The sequence below is a fragment of the Lynx rufus genome, unplaced genomic scaffold (assembly GCF_022079265.1).
Source record: "Lynx rufus isolate CCGP_SWC_20201006 ecotype Redwood Valley unplaced genomic scaffold, mLynRuf1.p SCAF_9, whole genome shotgun sequence".
Classification (NCBI taxonomy): domain Eukaryota; kingdom Metazoa; phylum Chordata; class Mammalia; order Carnivora; family Felidae; genus Lynx; species Lynx rufus.
Window position 1 is genome coordinate 103,154,400 of NW_025814897.1, and position 27,619 is coordinate 103,182,018.

Consider the following 27,619-nt stretch of genomic DNA (forward strand, 5'->3'; position numbering starts at 1 on the left):
TATTTTTGAGAGAGAGAGAGAGACAGACAGACAGACAGAATCTGAAGCAGGCTCCAGGCTCTGAGCTGTCAGCACAGAGCCCGACGCAGGGCTCAAACTCTCAAACCGTGAGACCATGACCCGAGCTGAAGTCGGACGCTTAATGGACTGAGCCACCCAGACGCCCAGGACCTTTTCTCTTCTGATAGAGACACATACACATGCAACATACGCATGACTTCTTGCTGTTGCTTACCATCTCTGTCTTGATATTAGGATGCTAGAACCGCAGAACCAGGCATTTCTGTCCATTTTTCGTTCATTGCTGTATCTCCGGCGACTGGCACGTAGTAACCTCTCAGTAAACGCTTATCGAATGGGGGTAAGGAAGCAGTAAAGAAGATACAGAGTCTCTTGGAGGCAAACCTGGTTGCCAAGAGGACAGTTACTACCCAGATGGGTGGGTTCAGAATTCCCGTTGCCCAAATCAGGTGGTAAAAATTGGGGAAGGGTTATGATAAGAAGAGGGTAGGGGTGGAATCGGACGATGATGCCCTGTGAAACCCAGAGCCGCTGAAAACTGGTGCCTGTGGTATCTTAGGGTCACGGCAGCAGAACCTGACTACGGGAGGCGGCTCGGCCACTTAATGTGCAAGGTGGGCTGGACCTTGGGAGTGGATTTCCCGTCCTGGAGTTTGGGCCCAAATGTCTGAATTCACAGCCCTCATCTTGAATCTCTGACAACTATAAATTTTTAACTCCAGCTGTGGAGGCCTTAGGGTGATTCTTTTCAGATGGGTATATGCTTTGCAGCCTATATTGATAATTTTGGTAAGATGTCTTTATAAGATGATAAATTTTTGGTAACAAGTATATCATTTAATATGAACTTGAATACGCATTTGAATATATACATATTAATATACGATTTGAGGTGGTTGAGATGGTTAAGAGTATCGGCAGGGCGCCTGGGTGGCTCAGTCGGTTAAGCGCCCGAGTTAGGCTCAGGTCATGATCTCATGTTTTGAGAGTTTGAGCCCCACGTCAGGCTCTCTGCTATCAGCACAGAGCCCACTTCAGATCCTCTGTCCCCCTCTCTCTCTGCCCCTCCCTCCCCGCCATCAAAAATAAATAAACATAAAAAAAATTTAAAAAAGAGTAGCTGCTTAATTTGACGTAACGTAAGGAGGATGCTTAGCTAAATTGAATTAGCTGAATTTATTTTTGATTTGGCTAAAATGCAGAGGAACATTTGATTTATTAGATATATAGTTTTTGATTTAGTAATTTTGAGGAGTTGTTTAAACACTTATGAAGTCTTCTGAAGGGCTTGGAAAATGAGGTACGTTAAATTTGTGATTGTGGTTTAAAAAGTTCAAGATCATTTAATTAATTATATTTGTTCTTCTTCTTCTCATTTTTTATTATTTAAAAAAATGTTTATTTTTGAGAGAGAGAGAGAGAGAGAGAGTGAACACAGAGGGGGAGGGGCAGAGAGAAGGGGAGACAGAGAATCCGAAGCAGGCTTCAAGCTGTCAGGGCAGAGCCTGATATGGGGCTCGGAACCACAAACCTCAAGATCATGACCTGAGCCAAAGTCAGATGCTCAACGAACTGGTGGCTGTGTCAGCCACCCAGACACCCCTAATTAGTCATATTTATTTTCTTTTTTAATGTTTATTTATTTTCAAGAGAGAGAGAGAGTGAGAGAGAGTGCAAGTCGGGGAGGGGCAGAGAGAAAGGGAGACACAGAACCTGAAGCAGGCTCCAGGCTCTGAGCTGTCAGCCCAGAGCCCAACACGAGGCTTGAACTCACGAACCATGAGATCATGACCTGGGCTGAAGTTGGATACTTAACCAACTGAGCCACCCAGGCACCCCAATCATATTAATAAATGGTGTTTAAATGTTTAGGAGAATTTGCATCTATAGGTTTTTTTTGTGTATATGACTTTGAATTGTTTAAGAGAATTTGATTGTAAATAGTGCTTAAATTAATTGAAGGAATTTAATCTGTTAAATTTTGAGGCTAAGGGAACATTAACCAAAGATTAAATGTGATTGTTTTAAATTTTTTTTTTTATTTATTTTTAAAAAAAAAATTTTTTTTTTCAACGTTTATTTATTTTTGGGACAGAGAGAGACAGAGCATGAACGGGGGAGGGGCAGAGAGAGAGGGAGACACAGCATTGGAAACAGGCTCCAGGCTCTGAGCCATCAGCCCAGAGCCCGACGCGGGGCTCGAACTCACGGACCGTGAGATCGTGACCTGGCTGAAGTCGGACGCTTAACCGACTGCGCCACCCAGGCGCCCCTGATTGTTTTAAATTTTAACAAACATTACTATATCTAAAATTCAATTGATTATATTTGAAAATTGCATTTAGTGGCCTAAGAAAAATTAAGTTCTAAATTTACAACTTAAAATATTATAATCAATTAACAAATGGCCTTAGATAATCTTTTCCATGTACAAAATATTTGGACATCAAAAAAAGTCACTTGTGGGGCACCTGGGTGGCTCAATTAGTTGAGTATCTGACTCTTGATTTTGGTTCAGGTCATGATCCCAGGGTCGTGGGATCGAGCTCTGCGTCAGACTCTTGAGAATTGAGATTCTCTTTCTCTCTCTGTCCCTCCTCTGCTTACGTGTGTGCACGTGTGGTTGCTCTCTCTCTCTCTCTCTCTCTCAAATAAAACAAACAAATATTTGTCGAACCTCTGGTCTGCGCTATTCCGTAGGCCAGGTACTCCCCTCACCCTGGCCTCATTTGAGAACCGAGTAACCTGCTTGCGGTCACACAAGGATGAACGGGTATTTGAACTTGAATGACCATGTGGACAACGCTTGGCAGAATCCTCTATTCATTGGGTAGGGATTATAGCCTGAGGAAAGAGAATAAATAACTAGAGAAATAAACACGCTAGAGAAATTACTTAATGAAAACTAATAGATCAAATAGGGTAACCAGAGAAGAATAGTAAAACCCAATAATTCAGCCAGCCCAAGTCAGATGTTTAAACCAGAAAAAACTCAGGAGAACAGAACATGTTCCAAGCGCAGCAGGAAGTCCTTACGGGAAGTCTTGTTAGGGGAAGTCATTGCTCTCCCATTTGCGGCTCTGGGCCACAGATTCTGATTCAACCATCCAGTTGTACAAGGGTGACCTAGGTGTACAGAATTTCTTCCATCTGCAGAGAACTCTTGCCCTCAGTGGCCGGGTCTCTTGAATCCCCCAAGGGAAACTGGGACCCCCCCCCCCCCCCCCCCGCCAGAGCCTCCAGACTCTGAATATACACACCTTTTGTAGTTTCTACACTCCTAGAACATGGACACACTGGAAACACAAGGCAATGCTACTCTGATCCCTGTTCCAAGAACCAATTCTACGGGGGACGCACTAAGAGGGTTCTTGAAAGTGTCGAGTGAATCAATTTCGTTGGATTTTTGGGTGGATGGAGGTATAGAAAGAACAGCGGGGTTACCTTTCAATTTTACTTTTTGTTTTTTTCGAGTGGGAAATGTATTCCAGTTGTACAAAATTCAGAAGGGACTACGCTGAAAATAAGTCCTCGTCCTGCCTGCCCCCTTCTGATTCCCCCCGTGCTCAGATCTCTGCCTCAGAAGCTACCAGTGTCTTGTGTATCTTTCCACGGTTAGTCATCGCTTATGTAAGTAATATGTGAACCTATATTTTCTCCTCTTTTTTAAAAGATGCAAATGGTAACAAACTATACATATGGTTCCGTACCTTGTTTCTCTTTTTTATTTAACAACTTATTTTGGGGATCTTCCCAGTACAGAAATTAAGGACTGCCCACCTTTCCAGACCAGAGGCTGCACAATGTTACGTTTCATAACATTGAAGCAGTTCCCCACTGAGGGACATTTAAATTAAACTCTTCTACAGTTAGCAACAAAACAGCGCCTAACTTAAGGCAATTTCCGGTGAAAGCAGTTTGCGATTTAGAGCCTGGAGACCCTCAACAAAAGATATTCGCATGCACCTGTGACTTGGCTTCTGTGCTAGACTTTTCACTGTTTTCTTTTGCGGGGAGAAGAAACCTGCCTCGCTTTCTTCTGCTTCTTTTTCTTTTACCCTCCCAGTCAGATGAGATAGATGCTCACCAGCTTTGGTCACCGGTCTTTAGCACCTGGTCATACCTGCAGCTTCGACATCACTGGGTGCTCCCTACAAATGCAGAAGCTGGTTCCACCCCAGACCAGCTACTGAATGGGATTTGCATTTTAAGCAAGCAGCTGACTTCTATTCTGGTTTTGGGTTTGAGACATGCTGAATAGCAGCCGGAGGGGATTGAGCTCATGTGCCAGGTGGATGCCTGTAGAGAGGTGCAGAGGGGAGAAGGCTCCTGGTCCCTAATTGTGAAACTCCCTCACAGGGACCTCTGTGTCGAGGCTGATACTGAAGTGACCTCACATCTGGTGCCAATGTCTGCAGGTGACTTGGGAGGGCTGAAAGGGCGAGTGTCGTTGGAGACAGGGGACTTGCTGAAGGAGAGAGCCCTTGAGAAGTCGACATTCTCCATTCTGTCAGGATGAAGGGATGTCAGACAGCGCCCCGGCCACGGGAGAGGCCCCTCCCTGGCACAGGAGGAAAACTCACTGTCCTCTGTATAGGATATTGAAGTAGCTTTTTTTTTTTTTAAAAAAGATGTTTTTATGTAAATGAATGGAAAGGACAAATTGAACTTCATCACCATGCCCAGGGGCAGCCTCACCGATGGGATCTCAGGAGACAACTTACTGGTCCAGAGACCCAGAGCCCAGGAGAACATGCAGACTTGGAATGTCTGGCCTTGAGAACCCAGCTCCAGGGACAATGGCGAACACAAGTGGCCTAGACCACAGAGAGATTCCATACCTCTCTCTCCCCCCGACCCAACCATTGCAAATTGCACCATCGAAAGTTGAAAGTTTCACCGCCTTTGAGAAGGGGTTTCTTCCATCCACTGCTGGCTCCTGGGGCTGGTGGCTCGTTTCGGGGCAGCACCACTGCCTGGCAGTGAGGAGCATGGGACATCCTATTGGCCTTCCCTGGACTTGAATCCCATGGCCAGCCGTGACTGTTTTTGTGACCTTGGGCAAGTTATTGAACCTCACTCGGTTTTGCCTCCTGCAAAGTGGAAATGATAGTGTCAACCCTGGGGGCTGCTGTGAAGATGAGTTTGAAGCGCTTCTCAGCGTGTATGGCAGAGAGGAACAATTCAATACTTGTTACAATTTCTAAATGGGGATGTGAGGGGACGGAAAGAAGGGAAGCCAGGGAGACGAGGCGGGGCAAGGAAGCAGTGCCCGGAGACACAACCCCTGTGGATGTGTGAGGTTTGGGACCCACGGCGGGGGGGGGGGGGGGAGCAGGGCAGACCCTCCTCAAGTCTCTCCCTTGAGGGCCTCTCCTCAAGTTTAATGAGTGTGAAACTTTCACAGAAACCCACTCACACAAGTCACCTTCCTAGGGGCTTGAGGCAATTAATTCCCACCCGCCCTCATTAACAGAAGAGAGGTTGTTAGTGATTCTTTTCCTCTTTCTCATAAGACCTGAGACCCCGTAAGTTTCTCTGTTATTATTATTTTTTCTGACGACACAGAAATAATAATAACAATGGCAACTGACATTTGTATGCTTTAGCCATAGCTTGCCTGTGCGTTACCTTATTTTGTCTTCATACAAACCCTCGGAGGCCTGCTTAGCAAACGTTATTGTCTACCTTTTGTGGAGGGGGAAATAGCGGGTCGGCAAAGCGACGTGACCCGTTCAGGGTTCGTGGCTGGAAAGAAGCACAGATCTAGGATCTCCGACCCTTGGTCTCTGTTTCCTCCCTCAGCTCCCAGCCTCCAGAGGCTGGGCCGTCTTGGAGGCGCTTGGTGTCGTTGTTGTACCCTAGAGAAATCATCCAAAATGTTTTCCAGGAGAGGTGGGAGCAGATTCAGCACCACACCCTGTGCCCCAGGATCACCGTCCTTGATGACATCGTCCATTCCTGCCCTGTACATCGGCAGCAGGTTCTGATAACAGGATTCCTACTATTTTCCCTCCAGACAGTATGCCCTGCAGGACTGGGATCTCTTTGTCATAGGACTTGGAGGCTGTTGCTGAGTCCCAAGCGGATTGACTGCAGCCTCCCAAGCATCACTTCCCCCCTCCCCCCGCCCCCGGGGGTGCGCCTTCTGCATTTCTCCTCATGTTCTCACCCTCCCTGGCCCAGACGCATCCTTCTTCAGGGGACCTCATTCACACCGCATTCTTTGTGAATGTCACCTCTTGGACCGTCTGACTTAGACCTGTCCTTATCGCGGGCTTTGGATGCTTCCCGGTGGGGCCAGCCCTTTCTTTTTGTTCTCACAGCTGCTGCTCCTGAGTCTGTCTCCTGCCACCTGAGATATCCCACCTCTCTTTCCCTGTGAATTGTGTCTTCACTTCCTGTATCATCCTGTTTGGCTGCAGGTATGAGTCATGCCTCAGAGGTGAGACAGGGCTTGACTTTATCTTCAGGATCACATGGAACATCCTTCTGACAGAGGGACCTGTAATGCATGTTTATTCACTTAAGAATAATTCTACCAGGGGCGCCTGGATGGTTCAGTCAGTTAAGCGTCTGACTTCTGCTCAGGTCGTGATCTCACGGCTCGTGGGTTTGAGCCCCACATCCGGCTCTGTGCTGACACCTCAGAGCCTGGAACCTGCTTCGGATTCTGTGTCTCACTCTCTCTCTGCCCCTCCTCTGCTCACACTCTTGTCTTTTTTTTTTTTTTTTTTTTTACACTCTTGTCTTTCTGTCTGTCTGTCCATCTCTCTCTCAAAAATAAACAAACATTAAAAAAAAATTTAAAAAAAGAAGAATTCTATCATGGGGCGTCTGAATCATAGGGACTCCTGGATGGCTCAGTCAGTTAAGCCACCGACTCTTGGTTTCGGCTTAGGTCATGATCTCGTGATTCGCGAATTTGAGCCCTGCATCAGGCCCTGTTCTGACAGTGCAGAGCCTGCTTGGGATTCTCTCCCTCTCTCTCTGTCCCTCCCTTGCTCATGCTCTCTCTCTCTCAAAATATATAAAGAACAATAAAAAAAGATTAATTCTACTATAGAAGATAAGAGAATCTATGTCAATTATATACTTCAATTGAAAAAACAAGCAAACAAACACCCAACCTTGTAAGCCCTTGACCTTGGACTTCTAATGTCCAGAACTAAGAGAATAAAAATTCCTGTTGTTTAAGAAAAAAAAAAGAAAGAAAGAAAGAAAAAAAGAAAGAAAGAAAAGAAAGGAAACTAAGTATAGAGCCAGGGAGCTGGTGAGAAGGGAGGTAGAGAATACGTTCGAGGAATGCTTCTAGGAGTTCGTGGAAGGACGAGAAGCAGCACGTGATTATGAAGCGCGTGAGAAGGCTCAGGAGGCACTCATTCATGAGGTCTTCAGTCGGGCCCCTTGGTTCACGTTCGTTGTGGGTTCCACTCGTTCTCTGCCCAGGGCATGCGGAGAAAAGGTACGGTTGCTCAGCCAGTCCCTGGTGCACTGCAGCTGCTGACCAGGCACGTGTGCTCCTGCATCTTTCTGATGGAGCACCAGAGGCTCCAGACGCCTTCCTCCTGACGCTCTTTGTACGTCTTCCCACGTTGCCGTGACCAGCAGGGAAGCTGATGGCAGAGAAAGAGGACACGAGGGTGACAGAGGGATGCAGGCATATGCACATGCACACGCATATGCACATGCACACATTGGGCACACGCATGTGCACACGCACGCACACACACACACACACACACTGGGCACATGCACACACATACACACATTGGGCACATGCATACACATACACACATGCACATGATAGACACACACGTATGCACACACACACATTGGGCACATGAATACGCACATGAACATGTTGGGTGCATGCACACACGTACACACATGCACACATTGGGCACATGCACACACATATGCACATGCACACATTGGGCACACACACGCACACACTGGACACACGCACACACATACACACATGCACACATTGGACACATGCACACACATGCACGTGCACACATTGGGCACACACGCACACACTGGACACACGCACACACATACACACATGCACACATTGGACACATGCACACGCATATGCACATGCACACATTGGGCACACGCATGTGCACACGCACGCACACACACACACACTGGGCACATGCACACACATACACACATTGGGCACATGCATGCACATACACACATGAACATGATAGACACATACGTATGCACACACACACATTGGGCACATGAATACGCACATGAACATGTTGGGTGCATGCACACACGTACACACATGCACACATTGGGCACATGCACACACATATGCACATGCACACATTGGGCACACACGCACACACTGGACACACGCACACACATACACACATGCACACATTGGACACATGCACACACATGCACGTGCACACATTGGGCACACACATACATACATGCACACATTGACACACACATGTGCACACACACAGACACACATTGGGCACATGCATACACACACGCACACATTGGGCACATACATATGCACATGCACACATTGGGTACACGCACACACACACACACACATTGGGCACACACACACACTGGGCACATGCACACACACACGCACACATTGGGCACATGCATACACATATGCACATGCACACATTGGGCACACACTCATACACACATGCACACATTGGGCACACACACATGCACACGCACACATTGGGCACACACATACACACATGCACACATTGGGTGCTCATACAGATGCATGCATTGGGCACACACACATATGCACATGCACACATTAGGCACACACACGCATACACACACATTGGACACATACACACACATGCACATGCACACATTGGGCACACACTCACACACACGTGCACATATTGGGTGCACACACACGCACACACACACATTGGACACACACACATGCACACATTGGGCACACACATACACACATGCACACATTGACACACACACGCACACACACACAGACACACATTGGGCACATGCATACGCACATGCACACGTACACATTGGGCGCACACACAGACGCATGCATTGGGCACACACACATATACACACACACATTGGGCACACGAACACACATACACACCTGTACACGCGCACATTGCGCACACACACACACACACAGGATGCACGTAGTGTGGTTCTTCCTCCCTGCCTGGACTGTTGCCTAAATATGTCTCTTTCCCCCGGCTGCTCCCTGTATTTTGTTATTGATTTAACAAGCCATTCTTTCTGAACATCTGAATTTGCTCCTTGAGCTTTTCTGCTCAGTTGCCTCCCTGGTGGTGCACGAGGCTCCTGCCATTGCACCGAGGTGATTTCCCACATAACAAGTCCACTTTAGCCCCATCTGATGAGCCATAGAAGGTTCTGTCCCATCCGTGGGTTTATGTGGGGGTGTGGAGATGAGACGGCTTGGAACACACAGGGAGCACACGAAGGAAGCTTCAGGGAGGAGGGAGAGAGGTCAGAAGTGAATCCTGAGCTCTCTGCACCAAGTTTGCTTGTAGGACCATTTGTCAATGGTTGGCCACATGTCTCTTTGTGGGACCTCTGCCCGGATTCTTCTTTAATTTCTCCATCCACATCTCGCCCAGGGCTTACAACCTCAGGTGCTTCTCATTCTAATGAATTCTCTGCTCTGAGTCTGAAGGGCTGCCTCTTTCAGTGTTGGGTCTGAGGACTGGACGAGCCAGCAAGGAGGGACTACAGCCAGGATGCCGCTCCAAGGTGAAGCCGTCCAGGGTGGCCCCACTCCTCCCCTGCATTTGGAGACCCTTCATTTCCGGCCACACTGGGAAATGGATGAGGCAAAACAGAGTTTTGTTAGGCAGGCAGCTTGTTTGTTTCGGGGAGATCCAGTCTCAAGACTCCTGAGGCTGGGATGGGACGCTGGGGTAGAGAGATTTGGAGAAGGCTTGGAAAAGGCAGTGGATACACTCTGGAGAGACCCACAAGCCCCCTTGCACGGTCCTGTGGATCTTGACTATCCTACCTGCCATCAGACATCACCACTCTCGTCCTCATACTTCCCACTCATGGTTATATGCTACTGCTTTGAGTAATGATCTGGTGTTCAGTGGCCTTACTCAACTCACAGCGGTTTATCTGCAGACTCCTTTGGGTTTTATAAATACACAATCACATCATCTGCAAATAATGGCTGTTTTATTTCAATATTTATTACAGTGGCTTGGCCCTCCAACTCAATATTGAATAGAATTGCGTCAGTCGACAGACTTGTCTCCTTCTTGATCTCAGGAGAAGCGCCTTCAGTATATTACCATCAAGAACCGCGTTGGCTGTAGTCAGTTTGTTTTTGGGGTTGGTAGATATATTTGACCAGATTAAGGAAATGTCTTTTTATTTCCAGCTTGCTAGAATTTAAAATTTAAATGTAGATTTAAAAAGAATCACAAATAGGTATTAAATTATATCAAGAATATTTTTCTACATTTACTGAGGCGATCATACAGTTTTTCTTTCTATATTCGTAAAACGTGGTAACTTACATTGATTAACATTTAAACATTAAATGAGTCTTGTTTGTATGCCCAGAATAAATATGAGAATTAATCCAGGAATACAACTTTGAGATGTATAACCCTTCTGAGATATCACTGGATTTAATATGTCCACATTTTTCTTATGGCTTTTGCGTTTATTATCATGAGGGATTGACTTATACTTTTCTTATGTGTTGCGTTATTATGGATTCTGCTTAGCTGGCTTCATAAAAGACTTGGGAAATGATCCCATTCATTATTACCTTAAATGTTCGGAGATTTCACTTGTGAAACCCTCCTGGGCCAGGAATTTTCTTTGTGGGAAGGTTTTTCATACGAATTCAATTTCTCTCCTTTAAACATTTTTTTAATTTTTAAAGTAATCTCGGGACCCAACATGGGGCTTGAACTCACAACCCCAAGATCAGAAGTCTCATGCTCTACTGACTGAGCCAGCCAGGCGCCCCCATATGCATTTAATTTCTTGATGAAGTATAGGATTATATATGTTCTTTCTCTTCTTGTGTAAGTTCTTTTAACTTTGGTAGCTATCAGAGACGCTGAAGCAAAGTACACATGGGCTTCATTCCCTATGTGTACAGGTGGAAGGAACCCTAGATGTGGGTGAGGAATCCCAGATGTGACTAATAGACTCAGGTTGTTGTTTTGATGGTGCTTGGCAGGAAGATATAATGGGTGGGTTTTAAAAACTCCCCCATTTATCGGCAGTGGCATAAGCTTGTGTCAATTTGACTATATTCAGAAAATGAGATATTCTTTTGGACATTGTCAGGTTTGGGTCTCCATTAGGATTACTTTAGCAAGTACAGCTCCAGTGGAGATCGGGGTAGAAGCCTGCATGCATAGAATAGAGGAATCTGTGGCCACAGATGAGCCAAAATATTCTGGATATAGAGAGGGCAAAAGAAATCAAGGATGTAGTAAAGGATGAAGGATTCAACCCTTTAAGAATTTGTGGGTAACCAGAGGAGACCGGCTCACTGCTCAGTCTGGGCAGTTTCCAGGGAGGGGCAGAGGACGTGGTAATGGGACGGGAGGGCAAGGGATGTATGCAAAGAGGGATGGCAGTGACGGACTGGAGAGTCTAAACCGGGTAAGGAGGAAAGTGAGGCCATGGGGAGGTTGAGAGACCTTGTAAGTGTGGTGGGGTCAGTGGGCTTTAGGTCTTAGGGGGTTTCCAGAGCTGGGATACTGGAGTGTAGACTGAAAAGATGGCAAGTGTTGGCTGGAGGATGGGAGTCTTAAAATTGAGGTTATGGAGGGGTTGTCATTCATGGTGCCAATGTCTATGGCATAATTATAGCAACGACTAGCTGGGAGAGATAGGCGGTAAGGAGGAGGTCAGGAGCTTAAGGGTCGGGGCACTAGGAAGATCAGTAATGACACTGTTCTCAACCTTGGCTACATATTGTAATCACCTAAAGAATTAAAAAAAAATTGATGCCTCAGTTCTCTGTAGACCAAATTAAACAGAATCTCTGTGGGTTAGATTTTAATATAGGTTTTTTTTTGAGCTCCCTAGGTGATTCCAATGTGCAGCAAGGATCGAGAACCTCTGAGTTGTAAGGGGATCAGAATCACCAAAAGAATGACCTTGGGCCAGAAGCTACAACTTTCCCCAAACAAGGGGTAGGACCCACTGGTATAGACGGTTTTCACAGGAGGGCTGGTGAGCGGCATAGGGACAATGTGAGAGTACATTTTTTTTAATTTTTAATTTTTTAATTTCTTTTGAGAGAGAGAGAGAAAGAGTCAGCAGAGTAAGGGCAGAGAGAGAGAGAGAGAGAGGGAGAGAGAGTGAATCCCAAGCAGCCTCCAGTGTCAGCACAGAGCTGGATTCGGGGCTCAAACTCACAAACTGTGAGATCACGGCCTGAGCCGAAATCATGGGTCAGACCTTCATCCGACTGAGCCACCCAGGCACCCCAAGAGTACATTTTTTAAAAGTGTGGTGGTGGGGGAGGGAAAATGGGTTGGAGGGGCCAATGGGGGGGAAAAAGGGGTATTCTTTTGCTTAAAACCCACCATGGGTCCCCATCTCATCAGAATGAAAGTATAGGCTCCTCCCATGGTCTGCAGGGACTGACTTGGTCTCTTCTCACCACCTTCCCCCCCCCCGCCCCCTCCCCCGCCACGTTTCCTTGGATCTCCCTCTTGCCCATTCTTCTGTAGCCACCCTGTTTCCTTGTCTGACTTCCATCCCAGGTTTCTGCTCACATGCCCTCTTATTAGAGAGACTTTGCTGGGATTTTATTTAAATACAATGCTTGACCGCCCCCCCCCCCCCTTGCTTCATAGCACTTCTTACGGCTGCAATGGCACATGCTCACTTATTTTCTTTGTCTGCCATCTCTACAAGAATGTAAGCTCCAGGAGGACAGGAACTGTTGTCTGTTTTGTTCACTGATGTGCTCCCAGGGCCTAAAGGGGCACTGGAACAGAATGCATGCTCGTTGCATGTGCGAGGAATGAATGAATATATAGAGCAAATGAAAAAAAAAGCGAAGCAAGTTGCATTGCCAGATGTCCAACATGATCCTGTGTGTGTGTGTGTGTGTGTGTGTGTGTGTATGTGTGTGCATAAACTACATATACTGAAAGGTCTGTCAGGGTATGTGCTAGATGGGACTTTCACTTTATACCTGTGGATGTCTGAATTTGTTCAGCTGTCCTGTATGTCCTCTACCAACCCCCCCCCCCAACACTCCCTTCATTTCCAACAACAAATAGAAAGGAAGACAAAAAGACCACCTGACTTCAGTGAGGGAGGAAGCAGGCAGCAACTGAAAACTTGGGGCAAATTTAGGCAAAGTCTGGTCCGAATCCACACGAATCTCTGAAATGAAGGCCCCACCACATCTGAATAGAAACAAAAATGAGGAGATCGGGCTCCGAAGGAAAAGGTAAATCTGTACATTTATTTTGCGAATTTCCCTCAGGTTCAAATCTGTAACGAGAAGGTATAAAATATCTATCATCCCTGGAGAAAGGTATAGATCAGAGATGCCGATTCTGCAGAAAAAAGCAAAGACCTAGAGATGATAGAAATAGGAATTTCTGAATTGGATTCCTTTAAGATCGTACACTGTAAATTTGGGTGCGTAACTTTTCCATTTTCTTCATTTTTACTTTTTTTTTTAAGTTTATTTATTTTGGGAGAGAGAGAGAGATGCAGAGAGAGGGAGAGACAGAATCTGAAGCAGGCTCTGTACGGTCAGCACAGAGCCCGACCTGGGGCTCGAACTCACAAACTGTGAGATCATGAACTGAGCCGAGATCAAGAGTTGGATGCTTAACCGACTGAACCACCCAGGCGCCCCACTTTGCCGTTTTCTGATTGAAGGTGAAATTAATCAGAGAAAGAGTATCTACCTGGAGAAGGAGCTCTGTGTAGTGAAATAGTTAATGAGAACTACAGGACCCTGGGATTACAGAGGCAGGTTGTTTTAGACAAACAGGTAGCTTGTTCAGCTGAGAGAATGGGACATAGTGTACAAAGTCTGGAAAAATTTTAAATGGGTATGTGGGTCCACGCTAGTCTTGGCATTCAAGTTTGGTTATTTGTACAGAGGATTAATTTACCTTTGAATGGACGGTTGTCTTCCTTTGGTATCTGTTAGTGGACAGAGAGTTAACTTGTTTCTAAAACAGTACAAGGCTTTTTTGGTTTCATCGAGGAAAGTGAATGGGTCTATTTTCTTTCAAGGTTTCACATTTTTCTGCATTTCGTCTGTGCAGAGATAAGAACTGGAGGGCCAGCAGAGCACAATAGGCTATTCTTGTAATTCAAATGTGACTGGGCTCCGTGAGTACCTCTGTTCTTGACCCTACACCCACCTTGAAGTGGGAATGTTCTTATCTTTTCCCAGAAAGCACAGCAGAATGAATAATGACAATTTTACTAAAAGTCTTGGGGAGACCAAAAAGCTCTATGAATCTTGGGGAGATAGTTTCGGTGTATGACAAAACCTAATAAAAATTCCCATTAGTCATAAATGTTTTCCTTCCAAAGGGGAAAGATTTCGCATTTCCTTCATATCTCTTCTGTTTTTTTTTTCTATGTTTATCCATTTATTTTGAGAGAGAGAGATAGAATGTGAATGGGGGAGGGGCAGAGAGAGAGAGAGAGGAAAATTTTGCTGCTGAATTGCAATTCATTCATTCATTCATTCATTCATTCATTCATTCAATGTTTCTTGAGCACCCCCTATGGGCCAGGCAGTGTTCTAGGCCCTGGGGAAATAGGGACAAACAAGATTGAGAAGATTCCTGTTCTCACCGCTCTCACATTATGAGGAAGGGGACAGACATAAACAAGAATGTATCAGATGTGATAAAGTCTTTGAAGAATGCTGGCCAAGAATGGTGGACAGGGCTGTGTTGGGGTGACGGATGGAGACGGCCTTTATGATCAGGTGACATTTGTTGATTTAACCCTTTAAGTTCACAAAATACATTTCAAGTTTACTTTTTACGGCTTCCTCTCAGAGTCTGAATTTGGGGGGTGGTGTTCTAACACCACCGGTGTGAGATGGTACAGCTCCCATCGCAGAGGTAAGTGTGGATATAGACCAGGGATTGGCAAGCTTCCATAAAGGGCCAGAGAGCGCATGTTTTTGGCTTTGCAGGCCATTTCCAGCTTTACTATTGTGTTTGTAGCACAGAAGCTGCCATAGCAAAAGGTAAATGAGTGGAGGGGCTGGGATGTGATAGAACCTTATTGACGAAAGCAGGTGGCAGGCCGTAGCTGGCCCACCCACTGTAGTGGGCTGACCTCTGATCTGGACTGTGCTTTGCCTTAGTTTACTGCCCCCCCAACCCCCACCCTTGGCGGGGGCAGCAGCTTCAAAGGGGGAAAGCCCCTAGCCTTAATTGTTCTTTGTTAGAAAAAAATACAAATTAAGGTAGACTAAAAGAAACTTAAATACAGAGAACAAACTGAGGGTGGCTGGAGGGCAGGTGGGTGGGGGAATGGGCTAAATGGGTGATGGGCATTAAGAAGGGCACTTGTGGGGATGAGCACTGGGTGTTACATGTAAGTGATGAATTAATCTCTGGGTTCCACTCCTGAAGTCAAGACAACACTGTATGTTAACGAACTTGAATTTAAATTAAAAAAAAATGGTAAAAAGAAAGATGCTTTCTCCACAAAAAAAGATAGACTAATTCAGAAAGTTTATACCATATACAAGAAAAATTTAAAAAAAAGGTCTTTAAGTTCACGTTTTTTTAAAAAAAATTTAAAGCCAAGTTAGTTAACATATAGTGTAATAATGATTTCAGGAGTAGAATTTAGTGATTTATCACTTACATATAACACCCAGGGCTCATCCCAACAAGTGTCTCCCTTAATGCCCCTTGCCCATTTAGCCCATCCCCCCACTCAACCCCCATCAGCAACCCTCAGTTTGTTCTCTGTATTTAAGAGTCTGTTATGGTTTGAGGGAGAAAAAAGAGTCCTACCTTTACCTTCAAAAACACTCTAAAAGTAATCAGTAATCACTTTTTTTTTTTTTAAGAATAACGACTCTTAATGTATATCTCAGATTTTTCTCTATGCGTGTATATACGTAAGTATATACATACAGGCAGCCAAATAGAGGTTTCCTTTTGTTTGGTTTTTCTCCCCCACCTTCCCTTCCCTCTTTTCCCCTCCTTTTCCCCTCCCTTCCCCTCCCCTCTCCTCCCCTGCAACCCTCTCCCTCTCCAGCCCTCCTTTCTCTCCAGCACTTGGGGGATTGATCTGAAATACCGTTCTGCAATTTGTTTCTTCCACCCTGTGTTACATCACGGTATGCCTCTTCGGATTTGAGAGGCAGCGTTCCACAGTTGGTGGAGTCCGGTTGTCGCCAGCTGACATGACGCGAGGGTCGAATTCTTTTTGGGGAATGGTGCCGTGAGCAGGTGGCGGCGGGGGGGGGGGGCGGGGGGGTAAGGCTTCTAAGTCTCCACCCCACCGGGTGGCTGCCGGCTGCACCGGACCCTTGTGATGAGAGCAAGTCTCAGGCCAGATGCCAGCAGCTGCACGGCCTTTTCTTGGTGAGCAGGGACAGACAGCTTGCCCGGAGAGTGGAAGGGGTCTCTGGCTTGAGAGGCTTTTTCCCAAGCAGGCACCTCTTGCAACAGGATTGGCAGACTCCCCCGCGATGCAGAGAGAGGGGCCCCAGGGGCTCTGGCGGCTCCTCTCCACACGGATGGTTGGGCTTGCTTTTCATTTTTTTCCTAACACCTTATTCTAGGAAGGTCAGGAGGCCTCCTACACGATCCACACAAATCACAGAATCCCTCCCCCTTCTCACTGAGAAAAATCAAATGATAGTATAAAGAATATGATTACAACGTAATAATAAAGAGAGTAATACAATGAACACCCATCTATCCTTCACTCAGACTCACCATCACATTTTCCCACGGTTGCTTTGCCCATTTTTCTTTCTAAAAAAAAGATATATACGCACTCACACACGCAGATATAAATTAGAAACATATATGAATATATACATTTAAAATTTCTGTTTTACTTTGAATTGTGGTTTCGAAATTCACTATAACTCTGATTTCTCCACTCAAAGCTATTTCTCGTCTTTTTAAAAATATTTGGGCTCTGTCTGATGCTTTCTTTTTAGCTTTTGATTTTTCTTTTTAAATGTTTAGTTTTGAGACAGAGACGGTGCGAGCACGAGCTGGGGAGGGGCAGAGAGAGAGGGAGACACAGAATCCGAAGCAGGCTCCAGGCTCTGAGCTGTCAGCACAGAGCCGGATGTGGGGCTCAAACTCATGAACCGTGAGATCGTGACCTGAGCCAAAGTCGATGCCTAACCGACTGAGCCACCCAGGAGCCCCAAAGCTTTTTGTGATATTCTTTATGCCTTATTCCTTAAGTAGCCCTGAGGGGCTGAATAAAATTTATTTTTCTTAAGTAAGTTCCTATCTTTAGTTGAGCTGCTCAGAAATGTTGAAGCTGAGGCTTATGTGATTCTCTTCCCTTTTCTCCAAGTTGCCAGATGGTCCACTAGAGCGTATGCACCACCAGGGCAGGGGTTTGGGTGTGGTCGCTGTGCTGTCTCCATAGGAAGAGTGCCCGGCACACGGCAAATACTCATTAACTAAGCGTTCATTGAGTGGCTTGTTCCGGCTCCAGCTGTCGCTTAAGAAATCCAGGCAGATGCAAAAGAAGGCATAATCTCTATGTCAAGAGAATAAAACGTTTCCAGAAAATCCATAGCCAGTGGACTGAAATCCATAGCTCAGTCTGCTTGAGCCGCAGTGCTCAGAACTCGGGGCTACCTGTAAAAGAGCCCGGGTGTAAAGTTTTCAGCTTGGCACATGCCTGCCACACACACGGGGGGAGAAAGGGGAATGGGTGCTGAGCCGCGGGAACGTTTCTGCTGGACCCTGGGAGTGTGCGCGTAGACTCGTCCATGCAAGGCCCTGAGCGTGGAGAGTGTGAGAGATCGCTAGATGGTAGATAAAAGCCAAGTGGTCAGGCCACAGGGAAGGCAAACACAGCAACTGCTTCTTAGAAAACTGTTCAGAATCGTCAGAGAAACATCCTGGTGGTGACCTTGTGATAGCCTTCTGTCTGCGTGACTCACATGTCTTATTTGTGTCCAACCAAAGGCATCTGACGGGTCAACACAATTTCTAAAAACCAGAGACCGACTTGGAGGTTTAACAATGGGCCTGAGCTGAGCCCGCCTACCAGTCAATTCTGAACTGTCAAGATAATGAATTGTTTAAATCAGACAATCTTTTTTCCTTGTGAACTTTGTGGCCTCTGCCTTTACACATCCCGCTCTCGTCTTGGGTTGGCAAAACTGTCTTCACAGGGTGTCTGTGCCTCATACATATTCAGGACTGGCCACAGGGGTGGCCATGTGATTTGTGGGGCCCAGGCAAAACGAGAATGTTGGGCCCCTTGCTTAAAAATTATTAAGAATTTCAAGATGGTGCTGTAGAACTTTCAAGCAAGCAGGCGGGGTCTTCTGTGGTTGCACAGGTAACAAGCCTGTGAAGCTGGCTTGCTGTGTACCTGGATGTGATGAAACCCTCAAGGCTTAGGCTAATTGTCTCTGAGTTATTTTTGACAGTTAATCTGAAGATCCCATCCCACAAGGCTGAACCTCTCTGCGTTGGATCAGATTTTCTCTGCTTTGCCTGGCGGTGAACTCAGACTAATGAACACTCTTGACAATTAAGAAATTGTTTTATTTTCTTTTTAATCAGCAGCAATTAGGAGTGGCTGCCACATAGGAATTACCCTGGTTAAACATGGGGGCTGAGTATATGATTTTATGTGGGTTCCCTTCTACGAATCTACTGAAATGTTAGCAAAAGAAAAATAAAGGGTAGGAACCTGTAAAGACAAAGAGAGCATGAGAGGAGAGCGGAGTAGTTGAGGAAAATTAAGGAAGACAAGTAATTCTTTTAAAAAAAGTCTTAAAATGTTTATTTACATTTGAGAGAGAGAGAGAGAGAGAGAGAGAGAGAGAGAGAGAGAGAGAATGAGCAGGGGAGAGGCAGAGAGAGAGGGAGACACAGAATCTGAAGCAGGTTCGCAGCAGAGTCTGATGCTGTGAGATCATGACCTGAGCCGAAGTCCGACGCTTACCCGACTGAGCCACCCAGGTGCCCCAAGGCAACTCATTCTTCAGCTAACAAGACATTAGTTAAGTCTTGCCGTGGAAGCCCCTAAAGAGTCACGGGCTGGAGATGCAGGGTTATCTCTAGAAGCAGAGGAAGACTGGTGCCAAAAACAAGGAGATAATTGAAAGTGAATTAACGACGATTGTACCCCGGGTTCCTTACCTTGCCCCAAGAAAAGGCTGGGGGCAACTTTTTTACTCGGGAGAAGTTGGACCCCAGAGCTTTTGGATCTGGGGATACTGGACCCAGTTGAGGGCAGTCGTCAGGTGCCAGACTGAAAATAGGGATTAATGAAAATCTTGAAGAGGTTTCCCTAGCCGGCTGAGCCCCATTTGACTTCCAGAATGCAGGTGGCAAACTCACAGCTGATAAGAGGGATGCAGGGCAGTCCTTTCTGGGGAGACCACAAACTAGGAAGACAGTGTCACCCATCATCCATATCTCCCATCCCCAAAGGCCAGTGTCTCTTTCTATTTCCATTCCTTGTTTTAATTTTTCTTGTAGTGCTATCATTCTCTACTGATATTATATAGTTTATCCATTAGTTGCTTACTGTCACTCCCAGTTGGATGTAAGCTCTGTGAGAGCAGGGACTCTGTCTTGTTCGCGTTCTATCACCAGTACTGACGATGGCACGAGGCAAGTGCCTAACAGATATTGCTAATTGAATGGATAAGAAACTGTATCCACAAAGGAACAGGGTACTATAAAAAGAAAAGCAGGAAAGATATCAAAATACTAGTAATGTGATCAGAAAATTTAAAACTTCAATAGACTTGCAAAATAACATTGGGAAAATATCTTCAAGTATAGAATAAAATAATGGAATATAATAAAGAAAATAGAAGAAAGCAAGAAGATCATTCAAAGAGTTTTAAAATCTGATGAGTAGAAATTCCAGAAAGAAAGAACAGAAAAGTTGGAGGGGGAAAGATGATCACAGAAATGAGAAAGGAAAATTTCCAGGACTGAAAGATACGCGTTTTCAGAGTTCAGAAGTTCACTGAGCATCTGGGAAAACAAATGAGGACAGTAATCATGAAATTTCAGATTGCGGGGATAAGAAGAAGATTCTGTAAATCTCCTGGAGAGTAAAAAAGAGTCAACAGACAAGAGGCGAGTAACGGAACGGCATTGGACTCTCAACGGCGGCCCTTGAACCACAGGACAGTGGGGGTAGCATGTTCAAAAGGCAGAGAAGGTGATCGCCAACCCTGAATTTCACTTGGACAAACTATTAAATCAATGTGATGGTGAAATGGAGGTTGGTTCACATCTGCCAAGTCATTAAAAGATACCTCGCATGCACCCTGTCTCAGGAAGTTACACAGAGAGTAGCAAACTTAGGAAACGAACCAAAAGAGAAGAAGACCTAGGATCCAGAAAACAGAGAATTCAAAGAGGAGAGAGGGAGAAGGAGTGCCCATCCTGAGGTGGTCCTAGGATGACAGCCATGCATCAGATCAAGAGAGCGACTGGTCTGAGAAGAGCAGGAGTGTGCTGGGTCCTTGGAGATGTGTCTCTGAGAAATACATTGTGAATTAACGGATCACTTGGTGTTTTTATTTGGTGTTGGAAATGGGTTTTTGGTTCTGTCTGGAAGTAGTTTGGGGATAGTTTGAATATGTGTCAATTATAGGTGCATCTAGAACTAAGCAGATGGAAAACCAAGGCAATTATTAATCGAAGAAAAACAAATAGTCATATGAAAAAGGGTATGTCATCGTAACATACCAAACGACTCAGCTATGAATTACATTTTTATAGCCAATAATGTATGCATTAAGTTTCAATTTAACAAAAAATCTTGATGTAACTTTATTAAGAGAATAATCTAGAAGGGAGGGATACAGGGATGGGGGTGTGGTGTGTGAATTAGAAGAGCTAAATCCTTGTTTACCATCTTATGAAGTCAAAAGTTAAAATCTTGAACTGAAAAACAAAAGAAACCGTAAGCATGTGACCTAGAAATAGGGCAGTAAACAGGATAAGAAACAAATGAAAGAGTCGAAAGCGATCCCTTTGGGGTGTGGAGACTGGGCGTAGGGAGGAGTGGAGCAGGGAGGCTTTTCCTTGTTATAAGCCCCGTGGTAAGCTGCACAATGAAGTCCTTTGATAAGAAAAAATAATTACATAAAAAGCAGTATGGTAATGAGGGGCATGCTCCTATACGGCCTCATCTGAGGGCTTGGAGACAGCTGCATCACTGGGGTTTAGTCATGCGGGATGTGGTGTTTTCTTTGAAGCCATCACGAGCTTATCATGTTCTTTTACTCTGTTGGGGTCAATGGTCTGGGAACCAAGGGATGGAAAGGGGCATGGATTCTCTCACTATACATTTAAGGATAAATGAACATGCAAACATTGGTTATCTCTCCTAGCTGAAAAACACCCCAAACCTTCTCTGACCCCACTTTCCCCCGTCGCTATCGCCCTATTTTTCTGCCTCGGTTTACAGCCACATTTCTCTCAGGAGTTGTCCCCTGTGTTTCATTCTTGTCTCATTTTCCCTTGACCTCATTGCAACAAGCTTTTGCTCCCACTACAATACTAAAAACAGCTCTTCCCAAGATCTTTATTTTTTTAAATTAATTTATTTATTTTGAGAGAGAGACAGTGCACACACAGGGGATGGGGAGAGAGATAGAGAATCCCAAGCAGGCTCCACACCATCAGCACCGGGCCTGACGTGGGGCTCGGACCCGGGAACCATGGGATCATGACCTGAGCTGAGACAAAGAGTCACTTAACCGACTGAGCCACCCAGGCACTCCATCTTTCCAAGATCTTTAATGGCCTCCATGTTACTAATCCAATGGTGAAATCAGCAGTAGCTCAACTGACTGAGCCACCCAGGCATCCCTGGCAATGTTTGGCATGGTTGACGATACTGGACTCCCTGAGCCACGTTCTTTGCTTGGCACCCACATCGCTTACTCTCCAGTTTTCTTCTTATTGTTGGCTGCCCCTTCTCTGTGTCTTTTGTGGGTTCTTCCTCATCTTCCCAGACTCATCGTCTAGACACGCCCAGGGTGCAGTTCTCAGATGGCTTCTCTTCCTACTGCTTCCTACTACTCTTCTTCTAACCTACACTCACTCCCAAGGCACACTCAGGTGGTCTCATTGCTTTAAATAAGATCCAGCTGAAGACTCCCAATCAACCAAAAATCTCTGTCATATCCAGCACCTGACCACTTCTTGTCACCTCTACCGCGCCTCTTCTGCTCCAAGCTACCGTGATTTTCCATCTGGGTTGTTGCAATAGCCTTCCAACTAGTTCCCCTGCTTCTGCCTTTTCCCCTTTGCAGGCTATTTTGAAAAATTCAACAGCCAGAGCAATCTTTTTAGAATTCAAGTCATACCGTACCACTTCTCTGCTCATAGTCTTCAATGGCTCCCACTATGACTCTCCTTCCAGGGAAGCCATCTTTCCTTACACTTGTAACAGATTTTCTTTATAAAATTTTGAAGATTTATGCTTAAATTCATCTTCACGGCATATCTTCTTGGTGGCATGCATCTTTACTCAATAGAAAATAACATTGTAGGGGTGCCTGGGTGGCTCAGTCGGTTAAGCGCCCGACTTCGGCTCAGGTCATGACCTCGCAGTTGATGAGTTTGAGCCCCGTGTTGGGCTCTGTGCTGACAGCTCAGAGATTGGAGCCTGCTTCGGATTCTGTGAACCCCTCTCTCTCTGCCCCTCCTCTGCTTGTGTGCACGCGTGTGCACGATCTCTTTTCTCTCTCTCTCTCTCTCAAAAATAAACATTAAAAAAATTTTTTTAAAAGAAAATGACATTGTAAAATTGGCTGCTTTTTTTTGGCCCTGAGTTTTATCTTATTAAGTTCATATTGCCATACATGTTTCCTTTTTAACATTTTTTTGTCTTCTGTTACTGTATTAGCCAGGAGAGCCTTAGCTCTGCTGCAATAACATATAGATACCAAATATCTGTCTTAACTCAACATAGTTGCCTCCCCCCCCCACCTCATGGTAAGTATCCAAAGCCTATTGTCAACAGCTCTCTGCCTAATTGGTGTCTCTGGTTCAGTGGTCAGAAGAGGAGAAAAGCTGAAGGGTCACAAAGGAAACTTCTAGTGCTGCAGGCTGGAAGTGACAGACATCTCTTTTTCTCCCATGTTATTGCCCAGAACCAGTCTTCCATGTGCCCAGGAAGGAGGAAAATAAATGGCATTTGTGGACCAAAAAGCATGGTCTTTCCCTTAGTCACTTTTCAGGAGCCTGAGGGTCAAAGGGAGTATATGTACCATCATGGAATCGTACCTATATTTTGGTTACATGTACTTCATTATTAAAGAAACAAAAACCAAAACCATATTTATGTAATTCCCCAAGTCAGCTCTTTTCTTGTCTCCTGCTTCTGGTTTAGGGTGTGTGTGTGTGTGTGTGTGTGTGTGCGCGCGCGCGCGCGCGCGCGCGCGCGCGTCGCCATCAGTGCCTTCAGGCAACTCTACTGCTGAATTCGGCAGCTCTTCCAATTCTTTGAAACTTTACAACAATCTTGAGACCTAATTCTCTTCATTTGAGGGATTGAGACATGAAGGCCAGCGGGGTTCTGTGTCATATCCAAGGTCACACCACGAGTGAGTGGCTGCACCAGGATGCCGGTGCCAGGGTCCTGACTCCTGCCTTGGTTTCGATGCTTATCCTGCATTCCTGGGGATAGAACCTACCAGACAGGAAGGCTGCGCTTCCCATCCAGCCCCGCAGCTCTCTGCTGCCCTCTCCTGACTTCCTCAGTTATGACCGGTGAGAAGTTCCCGCAGCGAACCCCTTATGTTCTGGCAGCCTCTAAGGCCTGTGCCCTCTCTTCTTGATACTTCATACCCTCATCCCCTCTGATTACCAGGTGCTGAGAATATAAATAGGAACTAGTAAATATTCTTGTTGATTAATGTTTAAGAGCAGCAATCCCGATGAGGTGTTAGAGAGTTCTAGTGGGTTTCCACTACGTGCTGATGCATAATCCCCAAGGACTCCTCATAGCAATGCCACAGGAAGTGCTATTAAGTCTCTTACAAATAAAACCGAGTGCCAAGAGGATGCGCGAACATGCTCGGGGTTATCCACTTACTAACACTTATTCTACACACTGTTAAAGAACTTGCTTATCTGCTGGACAGTGTGCTGGGTGTTGGGATATAATCAATCAAAATCTCTGCATTTGACTAATGAGTCAGAGATGTATCTGTAGTAATTTTATTTACTCTTGAAGGAAAGAGAGACAGAGCGTGAGTGGGGGAGGCAGAGAGAGAGGGAGACACAAGAATCCGAAACGGGCTCTGAGCTGTCCCGCAGAGCCCGAGGTGGGGCTCGAACTCACAAACCGTGAGATCATGACCTGAGCTGAAGTCGGTCGCTTAACCAACTGAGCCACCCAGGCACCCCATATTCAAAAAAAATTTTTTAAAATATTGATTCATTTTTGAGAGAAAGAGAGAGGGAGACAGAGTGAACACAGAGGAGGAGCAGAGAGAGAGGGAGACACAGAATCTGAGACAGCCTCCAGGCTCTGACCTGTTAGACAGAGCTGGACAGGGTCTCAAACTCAGGAGCCGTGCCATCATGACCTGAGCCAAAGTCAGATGCTTAACCGACTGAGCCACCCAGGCACCCCTGATTCTAATTATTTTATTTCATTTCATTTTATTTTATTTTATTTATTTTTATTTTATTTTATTTTTGAATATAATTTATTGTCCAATTGGCTTACATACAACACCCAGTGCTCATCCCAACACACAAAACATTGAATCAGTGATGCTTCCCTCATGTGTGAATTTCTGTGGGGTGGTTGACCTACTAATTCAGACCTCACCATCTCCCCGGCGTAAAGGGATGTCCCCGAATGCCCCTGCTGTGATCCTCCCCATTGCCAGTGTTGGACGCACATTCATTTGGTTTTTTTCCTTTTTTTTTCTTTTCAAAAAATTTTTAAAAACTTCTAGCTAGTGAACATACAGGGCCATATTGGTGTCAGGAGTAGAATTCAGGGATTTGATTCTTTCCCTTTTGGATTCGAGGTACACTAAGTCTTGGAGGCTGAGAGAATGAGTATTTCCTCCGCTGATTTGCTACCTTTCTGTAGCCACACTATAAATTCATTCTCACACACACCCGCGTTGGGATCTGCTGCAGCAAACATTTTCTGAGCTTTTCATCTATTCTTTCATTCCACAATTATTAAAATGCTCCCTACGCCCTGGGCAGAAATCTATGAACAACACAGATAAATCCCAGCTCTCATAGAATGTACTAGTGCATTCCAGACGGTCCAGGAATACATTGTCTTCCTAGTAGCTTCTCTGGATTTACAAAACCTGCGGATTTCTGTTAGTAATTCCTTGTTTATTGTGAGCAGGGTGAAGGTTACTGGAAGGGGGGAAAAACTTCATTTCATTGGTGATAATCATCTTTTTCTGTTTTTAATCCTTTCCTTCTGTTGGCTGAAGAGTCATTTCCTCTTCCCTTTTGTTTCTCTCTTCCTGTTAATCCTCTAAAGACCTCTATACCCAACGATCCATCCCCCAGTGGCCCCTTTATAGTGTGTCCTAATACCAGGTGCATCATAATAGACTTAATACATGTTAGATGATGTAGTAAGTCCTCCCTGCCCCATTTACTCCTCCCTACAATGCTGTGAGTTTCTATCACAGGAATACATCTTTCTTTCTTTCTTTCTTTCTTTCTTTCTTTCTTTCTTTCTTTTTCTTTCTTTCTTTCCTTTGAGAGAGAAAGGAGGGCAGAGGAAGAGGGAAAGAGAGAATCCCAAACAGGCTCTACTCCCAGCACAGAGGCGGATGCCGGGCTCGATCTCTCAACTTTGAGATCATGACCTGAGCCGAAATCAAGAGTCAGATGCCCAACCAACTGAGCCACCCCGGTGCCCCGGGAATAGATTTTTTTCTAAAATGAGTTAACTTCAAATCTTGATTTCAATCCTATTGATTTCTACGCTATTACTGTCTGATTTTTGAATATTCAGAATAGCTTCAGTTAATATTTAGATTCAACTGCCTGTTGTATGCCTGGCACTTCAGGAATATGTGACAGATGGAGACAAAATTAGGCCTGGCTAAGGGGACATTCGGTACCACGGATGATGCGGTCTCGCCACTTTGGGCATCCAAATTTTGACCACGGTCGGGATTGACCCAATCCAACTCTCTAGCTTGAAGAGTACCTGCGGACAACGGACGGAGTTCATGCTGCAAGAACCCTGTCTGCTCCATAAACACAGCAGTACCGGATGAAACAAAAAGAGAAAATGGAAGAAGGCATGGCCAGGCTTAACTACAAGACAAGCAGTTTTGAAGATCCAAGCTGACACGGAAAAGCACAAACAGCGATCAGGGCTGAGAGGGTGGGCGGACTTGTAGGGTTTGGGAAGCAGAAGCAGTCAGCAGTGGAACGGGCGTCCGAAGTGTTCCCCGTGGGATGGGAAGGCAGAGGCATCTCCACTGGCTGGGCGCTCGGCTGGGCTCGGCTCGCCTGGGGTGCATTCCTCATCCCCCACCCTCGGGGCAAGAGCCTGGAAATAAGCCTGCTGCCAAATGCTGAAGGGGCAGCGGCTCAGATCCAGATCCAGGCCGGGGGAGAAGGAGGAGACGGCCTGTGAACGAATGCTGAGTCGAGCTTCTCCTTGACCCAGCCTGGGTTGGCCCATTGGCTCCGCGGGAGAGTCCCTCTTGCCGCCCTTACTAGTCCTGGATTATGACTGGGCCCCCCCAAAAGCTGCTCAACAGGATAAGTGCATATGGAGGTAAAGGAGAAGGGAGGAGGAGGAGAAGGGAGGCAGAGGAGGATGGCAAGGACGAGGAGGGGAAGGAGGGGAGAGAAGCTAAAACAAACAGACCACCTGCTATCCCAAAGGAGATGGTAAATCAAATAAGAAACTGATGGATAAAAGCTAATACTGAGAAAAGCAGTCGATAAACCAGCAATCAAGACATGGATCCACTTTGGGTGAAACTGATTTTACAGAAAGACCAGACAAGGCTTTCAAGTAAATGTACCGGTTATTTCAAAGAAATAAATGATATCAAAAATTTCATTAAGGTAATAAAAGGTTACGGGGAAATAAGAACGGAGAGATATGGAAAAAGGCCAATTAGAATATTTGAACATAGGGGCGCCTGGGTGGCGCAGTCGGTTAACCGTCCGACTTCAGCCAGGTCACGATCTCGCGGTCCGTGAGTTCGAGCCCCGCGTCTGATGGCTCAGAGCCTGGAGCCTGTTTCCGATTCTGTGTCTCCCTCTCTCTCTGCCCCTCCCCCGTTCATGCTCTGTCTCTCTCTGTCCCAAAAATAAATAAATTAAAAAAAAAAAAAAGAATATTTGAACATAAAAGGGTGCGTGGGTGG